General features: G+C 40.8%; 1 pseudogene; it reads right to left on the reverse strand.

Annotated features, from left to right (window-relative positions):
• Positions 1-6,639: 6,639 nt before the first annotated feature.
• Positions 6,640-7,197, reverse strand: LOC139324858 (mpv17-like protein 2 pseudogene; annotated as a pseudogene).
• Between the last annotated feature and the right edge of the window lie 1,107 nt (positions 7,198-8,304).

The raw sequence follows: 8,304 nt of genomic DNA on the forward strand, positions 1-8,304 counted from the left end.
TTTACATTTTAAAAAATGGACAAGCTTTCCTAATACTTGTATTGCAATATCTATCCAAAGGTGTTTATTTATTTAGTATCACGCCTTCATTTTTTAAATGAAAAATTCAAGGTGGCAAACATACCTAATACAGGTAATCCTCAAATTACGAATGTAATGGAGCCTACCCATTCCATTCGTAACCTGAGGATTCGTGGGAATGAATCTTGTACCTTGAACAGGATCACTCCTCCTTTTGCCCACGCATTCGCTAATCAAATGTGAGACTCGTTAAGTGCACATGAAGTATTTCAGGGTGGAGTGGCCATGGAAGGCCTACCAATGGAACAGGCCACCAGCTTAAGACCACCCAAGCCCCCTCACCCATCCACTGAAATAACTCAAGCCAGCCCAAATTGCTCCCTCCCCCCAGAAAGCAGTCTCCTCTCCAGCCTCATGCGCCCCTCTGCAATTCTGTTCGGGCCATTGCAGGCTAAAATGGAGCCTTGGAGGACTGGATCTGTCCTCCAGAGGCTCACATCTGGGCCCCACAGGCTCCATTTCAGCCTGCAACAGGCCAGGGGAGGCCTCTGGACAACCGAACAGGGCTTCTGAGGGGCTGGCAAGGTGCCAGGCAACGTCTGTGGATGCCCGAACGGGGCTTCTGAGGAGCGGATTCTCCTGTCAGAAGCTCCATTTCGGCTGGCAACAAATGTTGCAGAGCCTCTGCAGGCTTCAAGCTTGATTCATAGCTTCAAGCCTTGTTTGGAAATGCTAGGAGACGCTGATTGCATAACTTCGAACATTCACTATGGACCGCTCGTAACCAGGGGATTATCTGTACTTCTATTTTCCCCATATCAACAACCCTGAGAGGTAGGTTGGGCTGAGAGAGTGGACCAGTGTAACCCAGATAGCTATGATGCCTAAGACTAGAACTCATCTCTTCTGATTTCCAGCACATTAACCACTACGCCAAATTGGTCTGATTTATTTATTTATTTATTTATTTATTTATTTATTTATTTATTTATTTATTCGATTTATATGCCGCCCTTTTCCCGAGACTCAGAGCAGCTTACAATGCATTAAGCAATAGCCTTCATACTTTTGTATATATCTGCTTAGTAGGGCTTTTTGGCCCCCCCGAGTGGTGTTCTATTTTATACAAAGTCAGCTTATTGCCCCCACAAACCGGGTCCTCATTTTACCTACCTCAAAAGGATGGAAGGCTGAGCCAACCTTGAGCCTGGTGAGAATTGAACTCGCAGTAATTGCAGGCAGCTGGCAGCTAAGTGCTACTTTAACAGCAGTTTTAATCCTCTGCGCCACCAAGGCTCAATAAATCTGATGACTTGCTTTCAGCATCAGTGAGGAAAAAATGTGTCAGACTGCTACAATATGGCTTGTTTGTTCTTTATCATGGTCTCTGATTCACATACATGCCATATGTTCCTGTGCAGATCCTTCTAAATAGCCCAGAATTATTTCTGGGGAGTCTCGCTCCCCCTTTCCTTCCAATATCATGCAACTAGGGCTGGATTCTGCTAAACCTCTTCAGCTTGTTTTCAGCTGCCATGGTGGCATTGGCAGCTGGTGCTATAGTTCTCATTCCATTTCTACTTCTGTTTTACTAGAGTTGTTTATTCCAGAGTAATTTGGCCAGATTCTTTCTCTTCTCATCACAGGATCCTGATCGATAGCCTTATAACCTTTCATGGGTGCCAGCATGGCGGGAGCAAGCTTCTGCTTGGATGGGCATAAGCCATGTTTTGGTGAATGCCATGATGATGTGTGTAAGTATTGCCAGGCATTTACTAAACCAGCTTTTTGTGATCTGCAACATTTACTCGTGAGAGTAAAATTTAAGGATGACAGACCCCTAATCTGCTGTTGCTACTTGTCCAAGCCATCTACCGTCAGCCAGAAATTGTTTAGAAGAAATTGGTTGGGTTTTCTATTCCCTGTAGTATATTTTGAGGTCTTTGCCATTATCAGCACTGAGAAAATTGCCCATTAAAGAATCAAAGCTTTTTGACCCCCCCCTCCTCCCCCATCATCTATTCGAAGACAAAAAGCAAATGAAAAGAGAGGTCAAGTTTCCTTCTTCATTCTGGTTCTTGCAGCCTCAACTTCCTCCCTACAAATAGCCTTTTTCAGCTCCAATATTACTGGTTCTACTCTTGATGGATTCTTCATACTGTCTGACCTTTTCTGGCCTCCCTTCTCAGATGAGACTCAATTTCAAAAATGGAAATATCGGAGCTATCTCTTAAGATCTACTTTGGACTGCCCTCTTACCCAATCAAAACTTACATCCCCCCTCCTGGTCCTCAAAATCATTGGGTCATTCATGCCCATCCAGTTCTGAATGGCGCCACCCCATTTTTGGTCATTTCCAATCCATCCCAGTTTTTTAGATGGATTGTTGATGAACTCGGCATGGAGCCATTCACATTCCCTGGAATGTTCAAAAGATGGACAGGCCGTCATACAGATGGACATGCATAATAAGATGGACAGGCCATCATACAGGCTTCATTTTCACACCACGCTTTCTCAGCCATTGCCATCTTATTCTGCTTTGAGACGGTCAGACTCTTACAATTGCAATGGTATTGTTTTCTTGTCCTTAGGACTCGTGTCTCCTCCCAAATGCTGCTTCAAGGGAGAATTCAGATCTGAGTTTCAGCCTAGCTTGGCCTCTTTCACCGAGTGTCATTTTCCCCCCCTCAAGTCTCAGAATTTGTGGATGAGCCCCATCCTATTCATTCCTGGGCGTGGGTCCTTTGGGGAAATGGTATAGGGCAGTTGCAAACATTGTTTTTTATGTTTCAGGTATGAAATGTCTACCCACTCATGTAGATCATAATGGAAAAGAGATAATTAATTTCCTATAACTGAAAGTATTTGAGTGGTCACCTATGAATTTATACAACCTGCTTTATTACCATTCATGCTTCCCAAGGGATTTTACTGATTCTTTAGATCTATCGTATAAGACTTTAGAGCTGAACATGCAGGGACAAAGATTCTCCAAAATGAGAGCCAGTTTGCTGTAGTGATCAAGGCCAGGGGTGAAATGCTACCAGTTTGCACTACCGGGTGAACCGGTAGTAATAAAAGCTACTGATTCGGATGAACCGGTAATAAAAAAAATGCTACCAGTTTGTACTAGTATTTCCGACAATCGGCTGTACTGCTCAACTTACATTCGCTAGAAAGCGGGAAATCCTGCTTTCTAGTGAACCTAAATTGCGCGGCACAGCTGTTCCCCCTGCCCTCACTGTTCTACTTACCTTCTTAAGCCTCCTTTTTCCGTGCGAAGTGCATGCTTGGTGTGCACTGCATGCACGCACAGCGTGCATTTGGTACACACTGTGCATGCGTGTGCAACATGTGCTTGATGCACACTGCACATGTGCACACAGCATGCGTTTGGTACGCATTGCACATTTGGTACGCACTGTGCATGCGTGCAGGCAGCACACATTTGGCACGCACCACACATGCGCGGGTAGCGAACCGGTGGCAAACTGCAGAGGACTTCACCACTGGTTAAGGCGCCAGGCTAGAAACCAGGAGACTGTAAGATCTACTCCTGCCTAGACACAAAGCCAGCTGGATGGTCTTGGTCCTGTCACTCCCTCAGTCCAACCCACCTTACGGGGAAAATTGGAAGGGGACGAACATTAGGCATATTTTTCACCATGAGTTATTTATAAAAAACAACAAATGTGGAATAAAAATCTAAATAAATAAGATGAGCTTCTCAACTGCATAGCCGAGGCCTGTTATTACCTGGACTTCTGCTGGCCTGCTTTTGGGCAGACAGTCTGACTGATAGAGCTCAGCTCTTCGCTGTTGTATCTTTCAAGCAAACCTTTGCTTGAACTTAAAGATTTGAGATGCTACCAATGAGTGCAGATAGGGAGACCTGGAAGTTACTGGAGCTGCCTTAGCCGGAGTGGACCGATTGGCTTCTACTGTTGAACTCCCCTCCCCTTCCAGGATTATTATCCCTAGATGCCCCTATTTATTTATTAAATTGTGTATGTTGTCTGATTCTTAACAACTTTAGGCAGCTCTGAATCCATCTCTTCCTGCTGAGAAGAGAAACCCAGCAGGGGCATCGCAAGAACCTTGCCGAGTTGCAGAAGGAATGGCAAGACTTCTCTTTGCAGAAGAGTTTTTAGTCTACTCTATAGAGTGTTGAATTTGGATCAGGGAGATTTAGGATACATTTAGATTCCTGCCCAAACAAGTCCTCAGCCAGGTTCATGCACCATGCTTTGGTAATTATGATTTAATGACAGTTAATTGAATAAATCAATCTTAATTGAGTTTGCACAGTGTTCTAAGTCGTAAACCATGCTCCACAGATCACATTGGCTTGATCCAGACAGCATACTGACTAAGCTGGAAACAAGCCATGTGATAACTTAGGGCAATACATGATCAAAGTCACTACTTCATTGCTTTATTTACTTGATTTATTATAAAATACAAAGTAAGGAAAATCCATTTATTCAGAGGGTAAAGGTATAATAAGCAATAAGCTAAAATATGAAAATGATGGCACAATGCTAGAAGCAAGTACCGTATTTTTCAGAGTATAAGATGCACCTACCTTTTTTGGTGAGGAAAAGAAGAAAAAGAAATCTCCCTCTGCCTCTGAGCAATTTTACCTCCTTACAGCAAACAGCCTGCTTTACTTTCATTTTCATTTTCAGCATAGCTTGATTAGCACAAGGAAGAAAAAAAATCTGCTCCAGCAATTTACCTCTTTGCAGCAAGCAGCAGAGGCCTGCGCAAAACAGCTGAGATCAAATCAGCTGAGAGTCAGGAGGCTGTCCCAATCAACTTGTGCTAATCAACTTGTGCTGTGCTGAAGCTGAAAGGAGCTGTTTTTTCTTGCTGTTTGCTTGCAAGGATGTAACTGCTGTGAGGCAGAGGCCAAAGGGTGGGGGCCAGTGGATGAGTGGGGCTACATTCGGTGTATAAGACACCTAAATTTTCACCCCCTTTTAGGGGGGAAAAAGGTGTGTCTTATACTCCGAAAAATACAGTATATCTTACCATTTACTATGACCATACCACATTAAATTAATTGAAACCAGCATATATGGGATTGCCGTTTTAAATAAAAACTAATAAAGACTAACTTTTTTAAAAATTTACAATGAATAAACAAGTTTGCATAGAAGCGTCTATATAACCATAGCATAAGAGATTATGTCTTAATCATTGGATAGTGAATTTTTAAAAGATGTTTAATCAATGTTTCCACATTTTTGCTACTATTTTTTTCTATAACCAATATTTGGATAGCTGTTAAATCTGTTGCAGGTATTTTTGGACTTTCTATTGATTGGACTGAAATTATGTAGGTCAGCTACTTAATATCAAGACAAGCTAAGATCGATAAACCATATAGTCCCAGCAGTTAGTTGTTGCAGTGTGCTGAGAAACTATACTTTTGCTGCTGAGCACCACTCCATGAAGGACTGGCCTTAACCAAAGGCAGTTTAAGGTAGAGATATGAGTTGCTATGTCAATATTATACAGATGCACCGTTGGTACCAACACTGGGACTGATATCTGTGGTTCATACCATTTAGAATTACGTGTTTTCATGTCTGCCATCTTGTAACAATCTCAAGAAAATCAGGTCCCCTTTCCTGGCAACCCAGTGGAAGTTGGTGATCCACTAAAAGTTGCTTTTACGTGTTGATTGCATATATTCAACTTTTTCCTTGCCTCCACCTTCTCAGTTGACTTTTTGTGGTGTATTGCAGTATTATATTTAAAATATACTGCTCAAAAAAATAAAGGGAACAAAAGCAGAACACATCCGAGATCTGAATGAATGAAATAGCCTTATTAAATACATGTCTTCTGCTTGTGTTCCCTTTTTTTTTTAAGCAGTGTACATACAACATTTCCATTTTGTAAATCTACGCATGCCGTTCCTTAGCTTACCAAATGTAACTAAAACTTCAGATAGTCAGAATAATCGAGCAATAATATCTCATGGGTAATTATCACTGAACAGAAGCAGAGAACAATGCAAACTGCCATGAGGTCACAGAACAAATGATAAACAAGGAAGCATAGACTGAGATGATCTAATGCAGAACTATGTAAAATCAGAATAATAAATTAAATAATTGTATAATTGTCTTTTGATATTATTTTATTTTTGTTTCAAATAGACTAACTATCGGAAAATTTCAGAGCTAGCATAGAACTGTGAGCAAACGAAAAATTGGAAAACACATAATATATTCAGATGAAATGTTTCCAAGTCAAGTGGAGACCAATCTGCAAATAGACCAAATTTGTTTGCATCAGATCTATATTAAAATGTATCACTTTTAAGGATTTTTAGAGACAACTTATTATTGAAAAATGATGTGCATGTACTTTAAATAAATCGAATGCAGTAATACCTGAGCATTCATTAAAAAAAAAGTTTATTCAGAACAACTAGCATAAAACATTTATATAGTTTAACCTTTTACAAGGCTACGGGGAACAAAATAATACAATTCCACTGAGACGATTTCAAATCTGAATATAGTATATTTTTAGCTAGTGCAATCATCTTTAAGAAAGCGTTTCCTCTTTGACTCTTTTGCTGCCAAGTCTTTCCTATTCTCAACTTCGATGTTTCAGATATGAAAGGTAGACATTCCATCCCAATGTCATTACATTCACAAACAACACTCGATATTTTGAGGGGAGATATAGAAAATTAAACATTTGAGCTGCTGGCCAAATAGCAAGTTCTGCCAAATAATAGTCCCAGAATTTATCTCTAAATTCATCAATGCCGTCTGCCAAACTGTGGCCTTGAAGGAGTGCCATAATTATGAAATACCAACCTCCGAAGAATGGAGCAAAGGTCTGGTCAATTGCTACCTTTGTGATGACAACTTTAAATTTCTGAACTCCTTTTCTTGGGTTTATTTTGTCTATCCATAAATACCAGTAATGCAGGAGTGGTCCAGAGCTACACCCAGTGACTAACATGCGAAATGTACGGTCAGTATCCCATGATTTTTCCTTTTTCCTTCGCTCCAAAGACTGCTGTATTATATCCGCAGCTCCTAATAAGAGTCCAGAGCTAATTGTGTTGACTATTAAAAGTTTGTGACCACCATAAGCATATATTTTTGCCAGCCTGGTCAACTGTCGTATAATATGGGAACGCATCTCATTTTTGTTGTTGCTCTGAATTAAATTCTTTTCTCAGACTGATTCAGTATCTTCAGGCACTACTTTATAGTATCTTCATGGAGATTATTAAGTAGATAATTCAGGATAAAGATCAGAAGAAATATCAATTTAAAACTAGCATGTAAGATGAGATACAGGAAATACATCACAATATTCTATTGAAGACTTTTACTTTGATGCCTTATTGTGATGTCACTGCTGAGCTTCAACATCTTGCACTTAATGGAGAAGAAAAATAACATCAACTGAACAGGTATCCAAATAATTGTCCTTAGATCATGTATGAAGTGTAATTCATAGAAGGGGAAACCATACTTCTTAAATCTTAAATGAGGACCCAGATTGTGGGGGCAATAAGCGGACTTTGTATAAAATATACAAAAATATGAAGGCTATTGCTTAACGCATTGTAAGCTGCCCTGAGTCTCCGGAGAAGGGCGGCATATAAATCAAATTAAAAAAAAATAATCTGGTTTTCAACGACTCATCTTTTTACATGTGCTACATACCTGCAAAAAGGGGTGGTGCTTCAAATGCCTTGGTCATGGCCACTGTTTTGATGTCATTGATCTTTCTTGTGGACACTCCTGGGATGCAGTCTTTGGAAAGAGCAGTAGACCTGCTCTTAAATAAGGATTTAGCATTCCTTTGAAACAGAGCTAGACTTGTGATTAAAAAACTAAGGTTGCTGCACTAAAGGTTGGTTTTAATCCAAAAAGAGAGCCAGGTGCTTCTAGCGTTCACCAATTTTGTACATTGCGGTTTCCACTTCATGAATTTGTACCTCTTCTGTTTTTATTACTCTGCTTGAGGGCAGTGCCATTTGATCCATTCCTCCACCATTCTGCCTACTTCACAGGCAATGTCCTGATACTTCCAGCCCTGGCTACTCATTGTGTCCTGCTACATCCGTGAGCCTAATAGACTGGCCACAATGGACTGGGAGCAGAATCCCAGGGGAACGAGTTGGGGGCGCCACAACACTCCTCAGAACCTCTCAGCGACTGTGAGCTGTCTGTCAGTTTTGGAAGACAAGTTTACTTTTTGCTTCCTAACTGCCACATATTTTAGCCTGGGAAATTG

This window comes from Pituophis catenifer, unplaced genomic scaffold, assembly GCF_029215685.1.
Source record: "Pituophis catenifer annectens isolate HBS135680 unplaced genomic scaffold, rPitCat1.0.hap2 SCAF_1, whole genome shotgun sequence".
In the NCBI taxonomy this organism is placed as follows: Eukaryota; Metazoa; Chordata; class Lepidosauria; order Squamata; family Colubridae; genus Pituophis; species Pituophis catenifer.